Genomic DNA, 1,106 nt, shown 5'->3' on the forward strand with positions numbered 1-1,106 from the left:
AGCCATTAGAAGTTTCAGCTTAAGGTTGCTTCTGAACTTGTTAGGTAAAATAGGTGGCTGGGTCGGTCTAGGTTGGGCATAATTGTTACTAGGTCTGGCCCCGTGGTTACTCTAAGAGAAATTAGGGTGGTTTTGCCAAGATGGGTTGTAGAAATTGGATTGTAGTCTTTGCCTTCCTCGATTTTGGTTCTGATTACCCATGTAATACACGGATTCTGGGTTTGATGGACATTCTTCGAACAAATGTCATTCCTCATAATAAACATAGACTATATTTTCAAAGTGATTAGGTGGTTGTGCTGCAAAACTATTAAACCCATTAGCGGTAAAATTTTTAAGCATTGGGAAATTGAAGATACCTAATATGCAAGTGAAGTGAGTGAATCCACTTCATGTATTCCAATGACTGGTCTTCCTGAGGCTGCTCGATTGGTTGGACATTGATAATTGTTGCTAGCAATTCTCTCAATGATTTCATAAGCCTCGTTATAAGACTTAGAAAGGAGAGCACCATTAGCAGAAGTGTCCACTACCATCCTTGTGTGAGCATTGAGACCGTTATAAAACGTCTCAAGTTAGATGCAATGAGGGATTTCGTGATGAGGGCACTTCCGTAATAATTCTTTGTACCTTTCCCATGCCTCATACAAGGACTTATCATCCATTTGTTGGAAAGCAGTTATCTCGTTCCTCAACTTAGCATTCTTGCTACGCAAGAAATACTTCATGAGGAGTCTTTCTACTAAATTGCCATGTTAGTTACCTTACAATTATAATGCAATAATAACTTAATCATGATTTTACTTAATCAAACAACTTACCAAAGGCTATAACAACACAAACATAATTTTAATAATTTAAGTGGATGAAATGCAATCAACCTAACACAAATTAAATTTAAGCCATATTAATTAAATTAAACATATCAACATAACAAGTATTCATAGACATGTTCATAACAACAACAATAAAAATTAAAGGATAGGGAACTAGAATCAAATCTGGTGTTTCTCCGAAGCTTGACTAGTTTGCTTCGCTCCTCCTTCTCTGCTTGTTCTTGTTGAACTGAGGCTTCTAGGAGCACTTGAATGCTGCTTCCAATGGTG

General features: G+C 37.0%; 1 non-coding gene across 1 annotated transcript; it reads left to right on the forward strand.

Annotated features, from left to right (window-relative positions):
* Positions 1-591: 591 nt before the first annotated feature.
* Positions 592-698, forward strand: LOC128033607 (small nucleolar RNA R71). The gene has a single exon (XR_008189577.1). It is a non-coding gene; the product is annotated as a small nucleolar RNA R71 (small nucleolar RNA).
* Positions 699-1,106: the final 408 nt, after the last annotated feature.

The sequence above is a fragment of the Gossypium raimondii genome, chromosome 1 (genome assembly GCF_025698545.1).
Source record: "Gossypium raimondii isolate GPD5lz chromosome 1, ASM2569854v1, whole genome shotgun sequence".
In the NCBI taxonomy this organism is placed as follows: domain Eukaryota; kingdom Viridiplantae; phylum Streptophyta; class Magnoliopsida; order Malvales; family Malvaceae; genus Gossypium; species Gossypium raimondii.